This window comes from Phyllobates terribilis, unplaced genomic scaffold (assembly GCF_046119375.1).
Source record: "Phyllobates terribilis strain yellow unplaced genomic scaffold, ASM4611937v1 Scaffold_11__3_contigs__length_659146591, whole genome shotgun sequence".
Taxonomy (NCBI): domain Eukaryota; kingdom Metazoa; phylum Chordata; class Amphibia; order Anura; family Dendrobatidae; genus Phyllobates; species Phyllobates terribilis.
This window is the reverse complement of record NW_027362771.1, coordinates 350742292-350762158: the sequence shown is the minus strand read 5'-3', so window position 1 is coordinate 350762158 and position 19867 is coordinate 350742292. Positions and strand designations below refer to the sequence as shown.

General features: G+C 43.8%; 1 long non-coding RNA gene across 1 annotated transcript in view; it reads right to left on the bottom strand.

Annotated features, from left to right (window-relative positions):
* Positions 1–11934: 11934 nt before the first annotated feature.
* Positions 11935–19867, bottom strand: part of LOC141165168 (uncharacterized) — a 62604-nt gene continuing 54671 nt past the window's right edge. The window contains exon 5 of the long non-coding RNA XR_012251075.1: positions 11935–12213. This is a non-coding gene — a long non-coding RNA (uncharacterized lncRNA). The remainder of the gene's footprint in view (positions 12214–19867) is intronic.

The window sequence follows — 19867 nt, the reverse complement described above, 5'->3', positions numbered from 1 at the left end:
TGAGTATAAGGATTTTTTTAAATTTGATTCTTATTTTTACATCAGGACACAGCGGGAGCAGAATACTACTCTCATCATTGTCCCTTGCTAGCACTGATCGCAGCGCAAGCAGGAGACAATGATGAGGGCAGTGTTGAGCACCCGGCACTTGGGAACAGCGCTCACTGTATGCTGATTCCCAGGCGCTGATACTTGTGATACTGATGCGGCACATGGCTGCCACACGTATCACACACACGGACACTGATATCTCTAGTACTGTTTTTTCCAGTATCGGAAATATCCGGACGTGTGAAAGAGGCCTAATTCTGTAATTCCCCATTGTATTTCCCCTTTTTCCAAGCAGTGTGAGTTGGACACTCATTGATCAGCAAGTTTTCTCCTGTCTCTTGGATCAGTGGTAACTTGTTTTCACTACACAAACCCTGTAAGGCCCATAAACACCCAATCCCTACAATCCTTTAGTGCAATGGTCTCTCATGACAGGAGTGCTTAGCCAAACGTTCTTGTGCTCTGTATTAGAGAGCAGGTGTCAAGCTCCTCTGGTGGCAGCTTATCTTCAGAGAGAGCAAGAGGATCAACTACTGGAATTCCAATGCGCCAGATCCTTCTCTCCCCTGACATCAGTTATCAAGGGAGAGGCAGGAAGCCCCAATACACGTCAGATTGTTGGCTGATCCTGCTGACTTTAGCTTTGTGTGTATGGAAGCCTTAGGCTATGTTCACACATGTTGTATTTTGCTGCATATTTTGCAGCAGATTTTTCTGTAAATTTTCAGCTGTGTCTAGCAGTACCAGCAAAGTCTATGAGAAACCAGAATTCTCTGTTCACACATGTTGCTTTTTATTTGCTGCATATTTTCTGCCTTGCTTGCGTATTTGGAAAATAGAGCATGTCACTTCTCTCAGCGTTTCTGCAGCGGAAAACGCACCTGCGTTTTTGCTGCGTATTTTCACCAATAGGAAGTAATGGGTGGACAAAAATACGCAGCAAAAAACTCAACCAATACGCACGTTTTTTACTCAGCTGTTTTCCTGCCAGAGAAAAGTTAGCAGATTTGCAGCAGAAAAAAACACGTGTGTGAACATAGCCTTAGAGTAATCTGTGTAAGGGCTCATTCAGACGTCCATGCACCTCAGTCTGATCTCAGAATGCAATGCATGGACTTGCCGAGGCTCTGCCAACCAGAGCATGACAGCCTCATAGAAATATATGAAGGCTCATGCTTGAGTCGGGAGACCCGCGGCCAGTACGTGCATTGCATTCCGAGATGTGTATGGATATCTGAATGAGCCATCATAAACAGTACTGGCGGTGCAGAAATCATGAACCTCCGTGCAGTAACTCCGATCTAGTCATCTCTGTAGTGAGATAGCTAGAATGGAGTTGCTGTATGGAGGACGTCCTTATTCTGTGTGCCCAGAAATCTTGAACCTCAATGCAGTAACTCCATTCTAGTCATCTCTGTAGTGAGACAAACCTCAAGAAAAGAAACAAGTTGAGCCTATACCAGGTCCACACTGATGATCTGCCTTATCTGGCAGATGCCCGTTGGGCTGCTCTGGTAGGTCATAAAATGGGCCGCCTGGCTGCTGTTGTCAGTGTACCATTGTGTAGCAGTGAGTCCTGCATTCTGTGCAGTCTGAGGTCATCTGTTCATCTACTTATTTTTATGGTAGATAAATAAACAAAAATGTCTGGATAACTCAGTGTTCTAAGAGTTTAGGAAGGTCACTCCACAAAGCATCTGGACACAGATTTGACAAGCAAGTCTCCTATATTGTGCACTAATTAGTAGCTTCTAAATCTTCCTGGTTGCAGAGTTTGCCCTGAAGTTCATCATTGTCAGAACAGATATTCACACAGGTATATAAGTGCTAACTTCCTACAGTATTTACTGGAAAAATTTTAATGTGGTCACAAAATGACAAGTGTCCATGAATCAGAGCTGAACAATGTTCAGTTGGCAGGGGTACCAGAAGTGACATGGTGACGGGATGAGACAATTTGAGATGGCCTCTTAATTTTATGGATGATGGGCTCAGAAATTTGGCACATTTACTGAGGCACCTCTGTTCACCGTGCCAGAAATTTTACTCCAGTCGTAGACTGGAGTAATATTTTTGGTGCAAGAAACGCTGCCAGTTTATATGAATTTTTTAATGTGTTTTCTACCACATCTTTAAAAAACAAACATACCTGGTTTCACGGGTTTACCGCGACAGAGAAGAGCCAGAAGACCACAGCATCTGAGTTCACGTACTGCTGGATTTAATAGAAGCACGTTTCTGTCTTATTAAATGGTGCTGGCTTCTTTCAGCAGTGCAGGAGTTAAACTGCTCAACCTTGAGTCTCTGTAGCTTCCTTCTTGGAAGTTCTCAGCTGTGCAGTATCAGTCACTTCCCTCTCCTATATAGTCTCTGCTCTGGCAATCTGGATTGCCAGGGTTAAGTCTTGTACTGCCTGGTGAGGAGTGGAGGATTCGTTGTTCGGTAGAGACGTATAAGTAGAGTTGTACTGTGACTGTTTCTTGGTATTTTGGTTGAGTGCATAGTCCCATTGTCTTCTATTTTTGTTTTCCCTCTTAATCCCTTCAGTGTTTCCCTCTGTTGTCTGTGAGTGCATATTTTGTATGTTTGGTATTTTCCTTGTTTATCTGGTTTGTGTACTTTCATACACTATTCCTCCCCACTTCCCTGGGTGGGGAGGGGACAGATAAGGGTTGATTCAGGGGTATAGAAAGGTACGTGGCCCCGGCCTCTTCACCGTCAGAAGTAACCTGGGCAGCAGGGATAGCTAGGGCGCCCCTAACGTTAGGGACAGGGTAGAAGCCCCTAGTCCTGGGTTATCAGACAACAGTATTGTGACACCTGGAATCCTAATGAGATTGTTCACACAGCATTTTTGCTGCTTTTTCCATGCTTTTTTTGTGTTTGAAAAAATGCAGCATTTTACAATAGTAGCAAAATAAATGTGATTTCTAAAATTTAATTTGCAGTTTTTTCTTCTTTGCGTTTTTGAGCTACTATGCGTTCATCTTACAGCCACAGTGTTTAAATTCTTTCAGCGTTTTTGCTGGATTTTTTATCTATTCAAATGAATGCATCAAAAAAAGCACATAATGTATGCAGCGTTTTTCCTGCCAACATTGTTTTTTTGTGCAGGAAACAATGCTGCAAAAAAGCACTGTGTAAACATTGCCTAAAGGCACATTCATGGTTCAATAGCTCTGCATTCACATATTTATTTTTAGACCACGTTCACACGTTTAGTATTTGGTCAGTATACGACATCAGTATTTGTAAGCCAAAATCTGGTTTTGGTTTACAAATACTGATGTAAAATACTGACCAAACACTGATCGAGTAAACGTAGCCTGATGGTCATTCTAGCGATTGACCTAATAGTCCATGCAGTCGTGACCGCGGTCACAATATAAAGGTTCAGTGACGAGTCTGGGTTTAGGGTCCTTGCTGACTGAGTCATGTAAGTTCTATGTGGGCCGCTGAGGTCTCCTTTTTACTTTAGTAGACTATTAGAAGTATAACATATAGGTTGATATCATAGTGTTTTTTTTTGTTGATAATGATATTTATTGCTAACAAGTATTTCTTCTTTGATTGTCTTTCATGCATATCATGTACAGAATTATGACGTTCTGAAACTTAATGTATAATGCCTGTGGACTCAGTGTTGTGCAGTTCCTCTGTTGTTACTCCTGGAAATGTTTGTGTATAGCATCTGGTGTAAGCAGAGTCACAACTACCTGATCTTACCTAATTGGCTTCAGCTGCTGTACAATGACATCTCCTAGAGTGCATGTAATTCTCAGAAATGCAGCTGTCAATTAGTAGCGTTGCGAAATTAGCATCTCAGGCCTTACTGACAACTAAGGCTGCATGCCCACTATGCATTTTTCAAGCGTTTTTGCCGCGGAATTTCCACAGCGAAAACGCTTAAACGCTTGGTAATATGTGCCCCGTGGTTCCCAATGATAATCCGCATGTGCTGTGCACATGCTGCGGAAATTTCCGCTTCGGATTATCATTGCGGAAAAATACGCAGCATGTCCATTAATTTTGCGGACACGCAGCGTAATTGCCGCCATTGACTTGCATTGGACCGCAGAACATCCACATGACTAAACGTACACATGCGGATATTAAGCGTTTCGATGTGCGGATGGTACCCGGGTCTGGAGAAGAGGAGACTCTCCTCCAGACCCAGGTACCATAGCACCTGTAAAAAAAAAAAAGAATTTAAAATAAAAAATAAAGATTATACTTACCTTCCGATGTCCCCCGGCCTCCTCAGCGATGCGTCCGGTCTCTTGTACGGCTTGCGGTGGTGTGAGGACCTGCCATGACGTAATTTAGTCATGTGATAGGTCACGCGACCGCTGAAGTCGGCGGTCGCGTGACCTGTCACATGACTCAGTGACGTCATCGCAGGTCCTTCACACCACCGCGACCGATACACCACAAGGGACGCATCGCTATGGAGACAGGGGCCATCGGAAGGTATTTATTTTTTACCATTCTTATTCTTTTTTAACTATTACTTGGTCACACTATATAAATCCATGCCGGTTGCATGGATTTATATAGTGTGACAAAGTTGTCAAGCACTTTTCCAAGTGATGCTAAAATCGCTTGGAAAAGCGCTTGATAACCCCGCATGCAAAAACGCTTGACAAACGCTTCTACCTGGCGGGAAAAATGCATGTAAAATCCACATGTGTTTTTCCTGCCAGGGAGAAGCGTAAAAAATATGCAGCATTTCTGCTTCGTGGGCACATAGCCTAAGGGTTACCATTTTCCTTCTCACCTACAGTCTGGTACTACCAGCAATGATTAGGCAAGGTTAGACTGGGTAGGGACACACGAATGGTAGCAGCTATTTGTCAGTTTATTCATATATTTCCAGTAGGAATAACAGAGGAATGCCACAATGCAAGAAAAAAGTAACGTTCCATAATTGTTTTATAGGGAATGCAAGTATTCACTAACAAAGACAAGTGAGGAAGCCACCAAAGGGCCCCAATCTTTCCATTCAACAGTGGGACCTGCATTTATCAGACATACGCTATATGGCATATCCTTTCAATTTGCCATAAATGCCCCAAATGGGGCAAACTGTGTATCCCACATGTACTGTTCTACTTGTGGGGATGGTGGGGTTTACATATTTAAAGTGAGGTGATCATCCCCAAATTGCATATTACACTAGTTATACAGGGGACTGATCCCCCTATAAAAAAAAATCATACTAGCACAATTGTGGTACAGCTAATGAGAAACTAACTTACTTCAAATGCAAATGAGGGGATTTTGGTGCACCCTTGGTGTCGCTAAGTGCTCAGTGCACCATTACTCCAACACCAGAGAGGAGGAGAGGGCAGAGAAGAAATTTTACATATGCGGCTCCAGACTTCATTTGATCACTCTCTCTTTTGAAAGGCAGGAAGAGAGAGGCCAGCGGGCTTGTGTGACATAATGTCATATGAACCCTGGGAGAGTGACTGCCAACATCGCTGGAATGGCGCCGGACGTGAGTATAAAGGTTCATACTCATATGTGAGAAAAACAGACAAGTGCAATCCGATAAAAAATCTGATTGCACTCTGACCAATGTTATTCTATGAGGCACATCTCATCTGCGATTTTTTTTCTCAGCTGAAATCGGAGTGAGAAAATCGCAGCATGCTGCGTCTAGCTGCGTATCTTGGACGAGACTCGCCAATGCAAGTCAATGGGTGCGAGAAAAAAAAACTGACGGCATATGGACCATCCGCATGTCATCCGATTTTTATAGATAAATTACCATTCTGAAGCATAGAACATTGTAAATGATTGCAGAATAATAGTTGCAGAGAAAAAAAAACGCATTGCATACGGATGACATATGGATGCTAGGTGTGAAAAATCGCATTGTCTTCTCATGAAAATCGCATGACACTTGTCCGATTTTTCCGTCCAGATATCGGAACGTTTTTTTTCACACATATGGGTATGAGCCCTAAGTGTTGTTATTTTAACAGGGGAAAAAGTGCTGATTGAGAAAGGGTTGTCAAGAGTTGTGGACAACCCCTTTGAATGAAGTGGTGTTAACATTTTTTGTAATGTAGGAGTGGGGTGGGGGGACAATATTATATGTGGGATCTATGTGCCAGGGCTGATTTTTAGTCCCAGTCCAGCGCTGGCCTGTACCCTATAATAAGTAAATAAATAATTAGTAATAGCACACTATATATTTATATAGTTACATAGGAAGAAAAAAGACCTAGGTCCATCAAGTCCAATCTTTCTCCACCAAATATACATTTTTGTCACATTTTTTTTCTTTTGTTTTCGCTCTGAAATGGCCATAGTGTGAACGTGTTCTTACACTTTCCACATATATCAAGTTTATGCTTCGGCTCATTTAGGTTAAGTGCACACAGTTCGTTTTTGGTGCATTTTTTGTATGTTTTTTCAGGGCGGAAAAGGGCCAAAAACGCATTGCATACCTTATTCCATGACTTCCTATGACATTTTGCAAGTTCTGTGCACATTATCTTGCACCGTTAAAAACGGTGGTGCTCCTGGCCAGCACTGGTCTACATTCGTCAAAAGTTGAATTTGGGACAAACTGAAAAATCAGCACTGAGTGTAATTATTTGTATAATAAAATTGCTAGTTTTATTCATCACAAAAAACTAAATGTTGCTGATTTTTTATGGCTGCATCAAAATATATAAAAGGGTATTAAATTAATGTACAACTTTGGATGTTTACTCACTTAAAGGGAAGCTGTCACCCCCTGGGACTTATCAGACCTCTAATATGGGCATACATAACATAGGTGATAGAAATGTAAATCTATACATACCTGTATGGCCCGTATTAGAGGTCTGCTTGCTTTGAAATATCTTTTTATAAAATCTGTTTTCCTATGCCTATCTACCTACTTAATTTAAACATCCCCCCACCTCCCCGTCACAGGGCGCTGTGACGTGCAGTCTAGGTCTGCACATCCCGCACATGCGCAATGCTCCTATAACGCAAGGCGCGTTCTTTTTTCTCCCTGCCCTATTTTACACTGCTGGGCTCTAGTTGTCAGGCACCGGGGAAACACTGTGACTTCTGCTCCAGTGACCTCCGGGGTGCGCAACAATAAGGTTTGGTCTCACCTTCCTCCCGGCATCCTGATTTTATAAAAAAAAAAGTAAGCAGACCTCTAATATGGGCCATACAGGTAAGTATAGATTTACATTTCTAGCACCTGTATGCCCATCTTAGTAGGTCAGATAAGTCCCAAGGGGTAACAGATTCTCCTTAATGACCAAGCCAAATTTTACAATTCTGACCAGGGTAAGTTTATGAGGTACTAACCCTGGAACGCTTCAACGGAGCTCACTGATTCTGAGACTGTTTTTTCGTGACATATTGTACTTCATGGTAGTGGTAAAATTTGTTCAATATGACTTGTGTTTATTTGTGAAAAAAACAGAAATTTGGCGAAAATGTTGCAAATTTTCAAATTTGAATTCTTATGCACTTAAATCAGAGAGTTATGTCACACAAAATAGTTATTCCCACATGTCTACTTTACATCAGCACAATTTATGAAACATTTTTTTTTTTTCCTTGTTAGGAAGTTGTAATGGTTAAACGATGACCAGTGATTTCTCATTTTCCCAACAAAATTTACAAAACCATTTTTGTAGGGGCCACATCACATTTGAAGTGATTTTCAGGGGTCTATACGACAAAAAAATACCCAAAAGTGACACCATTCTAAAAACTACACCCCTCAAGGTTCAAAAAACCACATTAATATTATTATTATTATAGATTATTATAGCGGCATTTATTCCATGCCGATTTACATGTGAAAAAAGGGGTATACATACAAAAACAATTACAATGATCTTTAACAAAATGTGATGACGACTGGTACAGGAGGAGCGAGGACCCTGCCCGCGAGGGCTCACAGTCTATAAGGGATGGGTGAGGATACAGTAGGTGAGGGTAGAGCTAGTCGTGCAGCAGTATGGTGGAGCAATGGTTGCTGAAGGTTGTAGGCTTGTCGGAAGAGGTGAGTCTTCAGATTCCTTTTGAAGGTTTCCACGGTGGGCAAGAGTCTGATATGTTGGGGTAGAGAGCTCCAGAGTAGGGAGGACGCACGGAAGAAATCTTGTATGCGATTGTGGGAAGAGGAGATAAGAGCAGGAGATCTTGTGAGGATCGGAGGTTGCGTGCAGGTATGTACCAGGAGACTAGGTCACAGATATATGGAGGAGATAGGTTGTTGATGGCTTTGTATGCTGTGGTTAGGGTTTTGAACTGGAGTCTCTGGGCAATGGGGAGACAGTGAAGGGATTGACAGAGAGGAGAGGCGGGGAATAGCGTGGGGACAGGTGGATTAGTCGGGCAGCAGAGTTTAGGATAGACTGGAGGGGTGCAAGAGTGGTAGAGGGGAGGCCACAGAGCAGGAGGTTGCAGTAGTTGAGGCGGGAGATGATGAGGGCGTGCACTAGTGTTTTTGCAAATTCGTGGTTATGGAATGTGCGGATCCGGGAGATATTTTGGAGTTGGCAGGAAGTGGAAAGGGCTTGGATATGTGGTTTGAAGGAGAGATCAGAGTCCAGGGTTACCCCAAGGCAGCGAGCTTGTGGGACTGGGGAGAGTGAATAGCCATTGACGTTGATAGATTGGTCAAATGGGGGGGGGTGAATGAGATGGTGGAAAGATGATGAATTCTGTTTTACCCTTGTTAAGTTTTAGAAATATAGCAGAGAAGAAGGATGCGATAGTGGACAGACATTGGTGGATTTTGGTTAGTAGGGAGGAGATATCGGGTCCATGGAGGTAGATCTGTGTGTCACCAGCATAGATGACACCAAGCTCAAAAAGTTTATTAACCCTTCAGGTGATTCACATGAACTAAAGCAATGTGACTTCCGCTCCAGTGACCTCCAGGGTGCGCAACAATAAGGTTTGGTCTCCACTTCCTCCCGGCATCCTGATTTTATAAAAAAAAAAGCAAGCATACCTCTAATATGGGCCATACAAGTAAGTATAGATTTACATTTCTATCACCTGTATGCCCATAGTAGAGGTCTGATAACTCCCAGGGGGTGACAGATTCCCTTTAAAAAATCAATTTACTTCAAATAAAAACACCATGAAATCAACCACTGGGATTTAGCTTTCTTATATAAAGCAGGCTGAATCCTAGAGGGAGGAAGAACCTGGTGCATTGGGCCTTTAATTATAGTATTAACCCCGTCACAACATATATGATGCAGTTACATCATATGTCATAAAAATATAAGAAAAAAAAAACAAATATCCCTTTTGCTCCATTAAAAAAAAACAAGAAAAAATACACAAACTTGGAATTGAGGTGTTCAGAAAGGTCTGACCTAACAAAATATAAAATAAATTAATCGGATCGCTAAACGGCATGACGAGAAAAAAATTGAAACGCCAGAATTAAGTTTTTTTGGCCGCCACAACATTGCAATAAAATGCAATAAGAGGCGATCAAAACACGGTAGCTACGCCAAAATGGTATCAATAAAAACGTCCCACCAAAAAAAAAAAAAAAAAAGCTCTCAACGCCGATGTGGACAGAAAAATAAAAAAGTTATTGGGAGGAAAAAAAATTAAAATGAAATAAAAACTGAAAGTCACCCGAGGGTTAAAACACCCCTAGGTACATGCATGGAAAAAATCTGTGGCCGTGTGATCCACAAAAATGATTACCAGTAAATGAAACGGGATGTGGATGTGATCAGAGCAGGATATTGTACAGACTGAAATCAGGGGGAAAATTCCTGCGTATAAACGTCCCATAAAAATAAATATCTGTGATCAGACGTCTTATCTAGTCCGCGCCTCAACATTACTGCGAAAAATAACATTACAGTGTTCATATATATCTATATACAATAAGTGTCCTGCAGCCCAGTGGGATTCAGCATTGTTATATAGGGCAGTATAAATCCTAGTGGCCAGAAGGGCCTGGTCCCTCTGCCCAGTAGGAAATAGCCGGCTCTGTGTGAGACAGCAAAATACTAGTGGCCAGAAGGACCAGGCCCTTCACCGCACTGGGATATAGCCACAACCCTGATCCAGCCCCCAGGTGCACCGCAGCCTCCAGCTCCTCTGCTATCACGTGTCTCTGCGCGCCATGCAGTGACGGCAACGCGCTGCCCGACGTCCCCTGCGTGGCACTGTGGCGCCCCTGAGGGTTCAGTCGCCATAGGGGTACTGCACCTCAGATAGAGGTGTAGTATCTCCTCTTTCAGGTAAGGATGGAGCATCACTCAGGACCCCACTTCACACTCAACACTACACCACTCCTGTCCTGTAGGGGGCCTAAATGCACCAGGGTGCTGCCCCGGCCCGGGATAGAGGAGATGGGGGGGAACCAAAGATAGGGGGAACCAAGTAGTGGGTGAGGGTGGAGGACACACTTACAGGAAGCACTTATGAATCTATATAACCTATGGCCATCTTAAGTTCAAGGTCTTTGATTGTGGTTTTCTGTCAGGGTCCAGCAAGAGTCTGTAGCTCGCTGAAGATTCATGGTCCTCGTTCTCTGGCCTTGAGACGAGGAGCGGGTCAGAGTTAACCCATGTCTCTGCCCGGTCAGGGTCCTGTTCTGAGAAGGCCTTGGAGGGGAGCAGAGGAGATAGGCTCCACAGGCAAAAGGATCCCAGGGAGATATGGACGGAGCGGAGTCACCACCTGTATTCTTCATTTTGGCCTAGCCAGAGGGATTCCTGCTGCAAGAGGGGTGACCGGCCCCCGATATCTGACTTTGTCACTTCAAGTCTCAGTCAGAAAAGCCCGGAGGCTTAGTGGATCCCAGGGGGATACGGACGGAGCGGAGTCGCCACCTGTATCTCTCACACTGCGTTTATCCAGTGGGACCCGGCCTTACACCACGTTCAGACCACACACAGCGAGGAGAAGACTCAGTGGGAGAACAAACTAAGGAGAGGAACACACCAGCGGGGTCTCGACCGGTGCTCCTGATCTACCTGGAAAGTGCTGAACCCCCTACCCGGTGGCCACAGTATGCTGTGAGAAGCAGAGAGAAGCTTTGCGGCTGAAAGTTCATCTAAAGTGAGTAAAGACCTGGATGACTTCATACTCCGCCTCCGCTTGTTTATTCCTGCACGGAACTGCACCCACCATACTTCTACATAGTCCTCCTACCCACTGCCCTGAGGCCTGCTCCGCCTGTGGGGAGTAGTACCAACTGTGCTGCCAGAACACCGGCCTCAGAGGACTGCCGCAGCGCTGGTGGCCATCACCAGGAACCGCAGGTGGCGTAGTCGAATAACCATTCATCCTTGAAAGCCCAATATTTTTATGTGACAGCCCTGGGCACGGAACGGGTCGAGGCCACGACTGCATCCCCCCACCACATCTACACTGACCCGGCTCCGAGTAACCCCCAGCAGCCCAGGGAGGGCGTCGCAGCACCGGATTCCAACTGCCAGAAGTACCCTGCGTGCTGCAGAGGTGACAGACGACGGCTTCTGTACCGGGCGACGCTGACACCGCAGGGGGTACCGACGGCGGGGGGCAGGCATAGGGCGATGTTAGGGGCCGCCTGCCCACCCGGCCGTCACTGTGCTGGAGCTGGGGGAAGGAGCCTGGTGGCCAGCGCTGGCCAGCGACAGTTGATTTTGTTTACTCATGTTTTTAAAACGGCGCCATCTACCGCCAGGTAAATGTATTCACAGGACATGTAATGTGCGGCTTTATGCAGCTCGCTCCGGCGCTCCCTCTACTGGTGGCTGCAGGTAGTGGTCTTGTCACCATTTGTACCATGAAGTACATATATAGATTATATCATGTGCACTATAGTAGAGATTCCGGGGCACATCCTGTGCTGGGTATATCGGGGGTGGTTGTTCTATCAGAGAGAAGTTTCTAAATAAATATTTATTCCAGATTACAAAGAAAATGAAGATGTTTTCAAAGCACAGACAATAATGAATTGCTCTTCTGGTCCTGGGCTTCTCTCTTCACCTCATCGCCTTCTGCCTTATGACATCGCTTGATCCTCCACTCGCACCAGCTGCAGCCGATCACTTGAGCAGAGCAATCGTCTCACCGGCAGATGTGTCCTCCCCTTAGACGCCAAACAAGAGCAGCATTTTCTCCAGGCCACAGATGGAAGATTGTGATGAGCTTTTCCTGCGGAGCCTGAGATCAGTAAATCACAAAGTGACAGATAAGTGTCAATGATCCGGTCCGTATTCCTCTCTCCACTACCTTCCCTGTGGTATAACTTTCTAGGACCCCAGTACAATGGCCGCAGTATACAAGGATTGCAGCAGGTGTCACCCCTCGCTCCTGGTATCACATCTGTTACTGTGCGGCTGAAGCTGCTGCAGGGACTGTGGGAGAAATCATAAAAACACTGTCCCATATTACTGCCGCCATCCTGTGGACACTTTCACAGACAGATTTTGGCCTGGATTTGGGTCAGGAATTTGTAAGCCAAAATCAGGAGTCGGAACAGGTATCTCCAAGATAGATTTTATCTGTTTGTTTCACTCCTGGTTTTCTCTTAAAAAAATACTGATTTAATCCATAGAGTATATGTGGTGGTTGCATATCTGTAGTATAGATGTGCTGTCTATTTACACACAGAATGTGAAGTGTATGCGTTAGGCTACCTTCACACATCCACTTTTTAAGGACTGCAAATACGGACACACGCACACCCATTGTATTCAATGGTGGTGCATGAATGTCAGTTTTTTCACGTGTCCGTGTGAAAAACTTGCAGGCATGTAATTTTTTCTGGCAGCACGAAGGATATACGTGCGTGCCGCACACATGCATACTAATGACACACGTGCACACTGATGACACACGGTTGACAGCTTGACCCAGGGGAATGCTTTGGGGGGGGGTGATAAAATGTAGTGAACAACCCCTCTAAGGTCAAAATTGGCTTGCTCACTAAGGGGATAAAATATATGGTGGGAGTCCACAGTTTTTTTTTTTTTTATCATCAGCGTTGCCTGGTCTTGCAGGTCGCAGGAAGACCAGGCAAGGCTGATGACAGTTGTCAGCACCCGGGGCCTGGTATTAGCGCTAACCAGGGCTGTAGAGTCGAAGTCGGAGTCCATTTTGGTGAGTCGGTATAAAATGGACCAACTCCAACTCCTAAACTATATAATAAATTGGGTACAGTAGTTCAATGCAGTTTATGGGGAATATTTTTTTTCGTAAGAATTTGGGAAAGTTATGAAATGTCCTATTCCTGATCTAAGGGTCTAGACTTTTAGCTGAGATGAATCTGTGCTACAGTAAATTTATCACTTAAACATGAGCCATGTATGAGGGAGTCGGAGTCGGTGTCATGGAAATTGAGGAATCAGAGTTGGAGTCGTAGTCAGAGGTTCGGCTTACCGACTCCACAGCCCTGGCAGAAACACCCCCACAAGTGACCCCATTTTGGAAACTAATTAAGGAATTAATTTAGGGGTATACTGAGCATGTTTACCCTACAAGTGATTCAAAAAACTTTATAACATTTAGATGTGAGAACAAAAAATAGTTTTTTTTCCACTAAAATACTGTTTTAGCACCAAATTTATAATTTACACGAGTGGTAATGGGAGAAATTGGACCCCATATTTTTTTATGCAATTTCTCCTGAATGTGGCAGTACCCAATATGTGGTTGTACACTACTGTTTGAGCACACAGCAGGGGTCGGATGGGAAGGAGCGCTACTTGGCTTTTAGAATGCAGATTTCGTTTGAATAGATTGTGGGCTCCATTAGCTGAGCCCTTGAGGTGCCAGAACAGCAGAATCCCCCACAAGTGACCCCATATTAGAAACTTCACTGCCTAAAGAATTCATGTAGGGGTGGAGTGAGTATTTTGAACCCATATGTTCACAGAATTTTATACGATTGAGATATGGAAATATGACATTTTAGTGGTAAAAATTACATTTTTGTATTTGCTGCAAATTTTTCAGGTACACAAGGGTTAATAGTTGAAAATGGACTGCATAATTTATTGCGCATTTTCTCCCTAATGAGGTGCTGCCCTATATATCGTCAGAAACTACTGTTAGGCCACACTACTGTTAGGGCTGAGATGGAAGGAGCGCTATTTGGCTTTTGGAGCACAGATTTTGTTAGAATAGTTTGCGTGCGACATTTGCGGAGCCCTGAAGTGCCAGTATAGCACAAAAAAAAACAAAAGTAACCCCATTGTAGAAATTGCACCTCTCAATGAATTCATCTATGGCTGCAGTTACTATGTTGTGACATCCACGCCAAGCTTTTTTTCTGGAGAAATGCAAATATGCCAGTTTAGTGCCCATACATTGTGCCCCCATATATTGTAGCGCCCCCATACATTGTGCCCAGCTTGTGATTCAGGAGACATGCACCCCGTAAATTAAGTGCTCTCTCCACACTACTTATTGGTAACATTTTGGGGTACATACTATTTTTATTATATTATAGAATATATTCTGGCATTTGGCAAATATTAAAATTTATGGTAATCCTAATTAACCTAAAACGGGAAAGGTTTATTCTGATTTCATGTCAGATATTGAGAAAAACATACACTATATAAAAAGACACATATGCATGTAAACTTCTTGTTTCAACTGTAGATAAGTTCCTTGAGGGGTCTAGTTTCCAAAATGGTGTCACTTGTGGGGGGTTTCCACTGTTTAGGCACATCAGGGGCTCCCCAAACGCGACATGGCGTCCATTAATTATTCAAGCAAATTTTACATTCAAAAAGTCAACTGGTGCTCCTTCCCTTCCGTACCCTGCCATGTGTCCAAACAGTGTTTATCCCCACATATGGGGTATCGGCTTACTCAGGGGAAATTGCACAACAAATGGTATGGTGCAATTTCTCCTGTTACCCTTATGAAAATGCAAAATTGTGGGCTAAAAAACATTTTTTGGGGAAAAATGTGAACATTTTATTTTTACGGCTCAATGTTATAAACGTCTGTGAAGCAGCTTGGGGGTTCAAGGTGCTCACCACACATCTAGATATGTTCCTGAGGGGTCTAGTTTCCAAAATCGTGTAATTTGTGGGGGGTTTCCACTGTTTACCTCTATGTGAACAGGCCAGCTGTACTGCATTAACCTTAGGGAGTTCACAGCAGAGTTTCTGTAAATTTGTCTTCAAATATGTATATGTACGTATGCCTGTATGTGTACTTATCTGTGTATATATTTGTATATGTGCGTGTCTCGTATTGTATGTGTACATATATGTGTACCGTGTGCAAGCATGTTTGAGTGCATGTCTACGTACTGTGTGTGCATGTCTGCCTTCTGTATGCGTGCATGTTTGCGTACCGTACGTCATGTCTGCATCCTGTGTGTGTGCATAACTCTCACTCACTGACACACACATGTATGCACTCTCACACACTCCCCTCCACACTCTCCGACTCTCTTTTTCTCTCTTGCTCACACATTCTTTCACACTCTCCTACACACAATCTCACACACAGACACTCTCTCACACAAACTCACTATCACGTGCGCACACACACTGTCTCACACACATTATCTCACAGTCACAAAAACACACACATACACTCTCCTACACATTCTAATTCACATTGTCTCTCGCACATTCTCTATCAAACACTCTCATACACATACACTCACACACTCTCACATACACACCCTCTCACACACTCACTATCACGCTCACACGCACTCACAAAAACACATTCTCGCACACTCTTACACACTCTAATACACATTCTCACAGACATACACTACCATGCACGCGCACATACATTCTCTCACACACACACATATTCTCTCAAAGACACACACAAACACATTCACTCTCCCACAAACTCACTCGCACACACACATTCTCACTTACACAGTCACAAACCCACACAATCTTTCACTTAAAAACACAGCCACACAGAATATCACACACACTCTTTCTATCACACTCACACCTACACTCAAACATTCTCACACATTCTCTCACACACACACATTCTCTCTCACACACATATTCTCAGGCTGCGTGCCGACTATGCGTTTTTCAAGCGTTTTTGCCACGGAATTTCTGCAGCGAAAACGCTTAAAAAACGCTTGGTAATACGTGCCCCATGGTCCCCAATGATAATCCGCATGTGCTGTGCACATGCTGCGGAAATTTCCGCTGCGGATTATCATTGCGGAAAAATACGCGGCATGTCCATTAATTTTGCGGCCACGCAGCGTAATTGCCGCCATTGACTTGCATTGAACCGCATAATATCCGTATGAACACATTTTCACAAGCGGATATCATACGGTCCAATGTGCGGATGGTACCCGGGTTTGGAGAAGAGGAGACTCTCCTCCAGACCCGGGTACCATAGAACCTGTTAAAAAAAGAATTTAAAATAAAAAATAAAGATTATACTCACCTTCCGATGTTCCCCGGTTTCCTCAGCGATGCGTTCGGTCTGTTGTATGGGTCGCGGTTGTGTGAAAGGACCTGCCATGACGTAATTTAGTCATGAAACAGGTCACGCGACCGTCTGTGGTTGCGTGACCTGTCACGTGACTAAATGATGTCATGGCAGGTCCTTTCACACCACCACGACCCACACAACAGACCGGACGAAGAGGAGAAAACACCAGGGGCCATCGGAAAGTAAGTATAATCTTTATTTTTTACCATTCTTATTCTTTTCTTTAACTATTACTTGGTCACACTATATAAATCCATGCCGGTTGCATGGATTTATATAGTGTGACCAAAGTTGTCAAGCACTTTTCCAATTGATGCTAAAATCGCTTGGAAAAGCGCTTGATAACCCGCATGCAGAAATGCATGCAAAAACGCTTGACAAACGCTTCTACCTGGCAGGAAAAAATCATGTAAAATCCGCATGCGTTTTTCCTGCCAGGGAGAAGCGTAAAAAATATGCAGCATTTCTTCATCATGGGCACTTAGCCACACACACACACACACTCACACACACACTCACACATTCTCACACACAAACCGTCACACACTCACTCTCTCTGACATACTACACACGCTCTCTAACACACACATTCTCACACACACACATTCGCACGCACACTATCTTTCGATCTCACTTTCTCTCTCACATTCTCTCACTCACAGAAACACTCACACAGGCACTCCACATACACACTCTCTCCTACACAAAGGCACTCACACACACACGTTCACATATAAGTACTCTCAGACCAGACACTCTCACACTCATACACACACACTCTCACACACAGAAACCCTCACACAAAACACTCACACTCCACACACACCCACACTCTCCCCCACTCTCACACAAACACTTCTGCAGAAGCACACATGCTCAATCTCTCACATACACACCCTCACACAAACACACTCACACGCTCCTACACCCACACACGCACTCTGAAACATGCACTCTCACACAAACACATTTTCACACATTCACTCTCACACGCTTTCCTACACACACACATCTACACACAATCTCCCCCACTCACACACTTCTACACAAACACACATTCTCATACACACTCACTCTCACACTGTCTCACACACACACTCTCTCTCTCACACACAAAAACACTCTCTCCCCCAATCTCACACACACTCTCACATTCACACAGACACACACATTCTTAGACCAGACACTCTCTCACACACACTCTTTTTCTCTAGACACTCTCACTCTCTGACACTCTCCTACACACATCGATACTGAAAAACAAATGGGTGGATTCTGCGCTGTTGTAGGAAGAATGACGAATGCCACTCTAATTGTAAATGGTTTAATGATTTGACATTTGTTTTCTAGTATCGATGCTTTTATCTCCTCGTGGGTCTGCAGCAGCCTTAAGTGTTTTCAGTGGTTGTGTGTACAGAATGCAAACCAGATGAGCGCAATTGTGCTATCTTTTCCATATCTGCGCTTTGTCTCCTTCCAGTCTCTCTCTTGGACTCTCCTACACACACACACTTCCCTTTGCACACTCCCCTCCACACACTTTCTCACACACAAAAAAACTTCTCACTCACACACACAGGCATACTCAAACGCACTCACATTCACACAAACATACTCTTTCACACACACATTCTCAGACCAGACACTCTCCTTCATACACACTCTCCCCTCCACACACTCTCACACGAAAGCATACTCTCACACACACTTTTACATACTCTCTCGCACTCACACACAATCTCACATGCACACTCACGAACACACTCTTACACACAAACACAATCACACTCTCGCATGCACGCTCACATGTACACACAATCCCACACACACCCTTACACACAAAAACTCTCTGATACACATACACACACTCTTACACACTCTCACATGCACACCATCTCTCCTTCACTCACACACTCCTGCACAAACACATTCTTACACAATCACTCGCTCACACACTCTCCTACACACTCTAATACAGTCTGACACGCTCACACACATACACTCAAATACACTCTCATACACACACTCACTCTCTCACCCACATACTCACCCAATCTCACACAAACACACACTTACACAAACACACTCTTAACACACAAACTGTCAAACATTTTCTCTTACACACAAGCACACTCTCTCTCACACACACTATCCTACACCCCCACTCTCAGACACACACTCCACACTCTCTCATACAGACACACTTTCCTACACACATACTCTCTCTCACACAAACACACACAATCTCACACACACTGCTTCACACAATTATCACTGACACACACTCTCTCACACAAATGCTCTCTCATTCACACACATACGCACTCTTAAACACAAAAACTATCAATGTACTACTACCTGCTAAAAAATGAAGTAGTGTAGGTCAGGCATATAGAAAATGGAAGTTTCGCAAATACATATTACAACTATTGTTTAATAGGCAAACATCACATGTAGGGTTTGCAAGATATACCTTCTAGCTACTTTGTCTAAATTAGAAGCAAATTGTTTGAAGATTACTTCTACCTAAATGGCAGAAAACGCATCTATCTTGGTGATGGATAAGACAGCTTGAGTGGATATGGAGGAGGCTGTTTTTTTTTTATAGCAAAATGTTTAAATTACACCTAATAATTTATGGAAAGTATCAGATTTTTCTAACTATTTAACTCACATTAATTTAAAACAAACTCACATAAACACACTCAGACAAACACATTCTCACACTCTCCCACACAAACACTCTCCCACACAAACACTCTCCCACACAAACACTATCCCACACGCTCACATAAACACACACTTTCTCCCACAAACACACTCACTCAAATACAAGCACACTCACATAAACACTCACACACAAAAACTCACACAAACACGCTGACAAAAACATGCTCATACATACACGCCCACACAAACACACTCACACAAACATGCCCACACACAAACACGCCCACACACAAACACGCCCACACATGCACACCCACACTATCCCACACACTCACAAACACACACTTTCTCCCTCAAACACTCTCACATAAACCTATAAGCACACTCACATAAACACACAAACACGCTGACAAAAACATGCTCACACATACACGCCCACAAACACTCCCAAACACACTCCCACAAATATACTCAAACAGTCACATAAACACACACACTCACCCAGACACTCACACAAACGCTCTCACACAAACATTCACATAAACACACTCTCACACACACACTCACGCTCACACAGACACACTCAGACAAGCTCACACATACACGCTCACACACACTCACACAAACATGTGCAAAACCTGAGATGATGATAGGCCAAACCTGATGAGGGCGCGAGATGATGATAGGCCAAATCTGACAA